The sequence below is a fragment of the Centruroides sculpturatus genome, unplaced genomic scaffold (genome assembly GCF_000671375.1).
Source record: "Centruroides sculpturatus isolate CEXI.00-Female unplaced genomic scaffold, Cexi_2.0 scaffold851, whole genome shotgun sequence".
NCBI lineage: Eukaryota > Metazoa > Arthropoda > Arachnida > Scorpiones > Buthidae > Centruroides > Centruroides sculpturatus.
In genome coordinates, this window is record NW_019385139.1 from 181062 (window position 1) to 182944 (window position 1883).

At 26.8% G+C, this 1883-nt stretch overlaps 1 protein-coding gene across 2 annotated transcripts in view; it reads right to left on the reverse strand.

Moving 5' to 3' along the window:
• Positions 1-875, reverse strand: part of LOC111635319 (leucine-rich repeat neuronal protein 1-like) — a 40430-nt gene extending 39555 nt beyond the window's left edge. For both annotated transcript variants that reach the window (XM_023380252.1, XM_023380249.1), the window contains exon 1: positions 776-875. The gene's annotated coding sequence lies outside the window, so the exon portion shown is untranslated. The remainder of the gene's footprint in view (positions 1-775) is intronic.
• Positions 876-1883: the final 1008 nt, after the last annotated feature.

Here is a 1883-nt window from a genome sequence, read left to right on the forward strand (position 1 = left end):
TATATATATATATATATATATTTTATTATTTTTAGAAATATGGCGACAGAAATCTCAGAAGTCTCTGGAGATTCTTGTCGCCAGTTCTCTTTCTATAAAGCAGGCAATTGTTGTTGGGTTGTTACAACCATTACATAGGAAGTGATCAATGGACTTTTCACGCTTTCCTTCGTTTTCAGCTATTTCCCTGTGGCCAACGTGGCCAGAACTTAGCCACGGGCCATACATCCTCCACAACTAGCACTATAATAGCGAAAGGTAATGAAGCAGATACTAACTCCTTAACTGAAAGACTACCCTCCGTATAATCTCTTATACCCTTCCTTCATTAAGTGATAAACAAGAGATAACTTTCTTCTTAAAAAATCCCGTATTAAATCATTCTACTATGGTTTAAGAGCATCCAATTTGCTGGCTTAATTAAATATTTTTTTATATATATTATTATCGTCATTAATAAAGAATATAAACTAGTCTTTTCTGAACTAAAAGTTTAGAGATAAACGTGCATTTTTCATACGTTTCCTATATTCAAACTTGCCTTCATAGTAATGAAAAAAGTATATTAAATGAGTTATAAAAACATAGTACAAATATAATAAATGAGATTTAAAAAAAATGGAGTTATAAACCAGCTTTAATTTTCTAAAGATGCTAACTGATAAGCGGGATAAAGTCACGTTAATTTGCATCGTTTCCTGTTAATTTAAACATCTGATATTCAAATCTTAAAATTGGTGAGTAGTTTCTTAGGTTAAGAATAAGAGTAACCTACCTTTTGATGGTTAGTGACGTTGTGATTCGCGTCACGATTGGGAAGAAGAGTCGTTGGTAAGCCGTAGAGTCAGATCTGTCCAGAAAGTGTGTTGTAGCACGTCTGTTCGCGACTTATCGAAGGAAGCGACTGAGGATCCCCTCTTCGTGCCTGACTGCTTATCACACAAATGTTTAGGCGCATGAGCACAACTGTCGATGCTGATTGGACTTGTAATTTTGAGCAAAGAATACTCAAAATGCTCTCTCTCTCGTCCTGCAACAGAAAAAAAAAACGTTTAATAATAATAAAATTAACATTGTTGCTCGCTAATTATACATTTAATAAACTAAATTAACATATAAAAAAATAATTTAAATACAATTTTTTAAACTTCTAACTGTATATATTTTCTGCAATTTAATTAAATTTCACATATGCATCCTTGTATGTGTGCAATGTTTGTACACATACAAGGATAAACTTATTTTAAATTATTTTATTCGATTTTTAAAATATTTTTTGAAAAAAATAAAAAGAATTTTTGCAATTATCTTAAAGCAATAGAATCTAGTAAACAATGATAAATGATTTTTATGCAATAAAATTAATTTTTAGAGTGGAAAAATTTTTATCGATTCTCATACGCTCGATGATAATTATTTATTTATAAATATTTCAACGTGAAATTACACACAAATAATTATTAATTTCATTAATATCGATTATTCATATACATTTTTACTATTAAAAATTGATTTAAAAACAATTTATTTTATTAAATATTATTAAATTAAAAACACTTTACGTCAAAATTGAATTAAAAATTAACTTAATTTTTCACGAATTTATAAATAAAATTTTTTTTTAATATTTAATCAAATTTTGTAGAGAATAAAGATATTATTTTTTAATTTATTATCAGTTTCTTTTATCTTTTCATACATATTCAGAAGCAATTGGTAATATTTATATTAATATATGTATAATCAATAATACATAGTTCATAGTAACAAACGTGATACGGTTTCATGTTTTCCTCGGAGATTATAACATTAGAAATTAATTGAAATTTTAGTAATTTATGTAACGAATCTTTAAAAATTTTTATAAAATTATAAATTATATA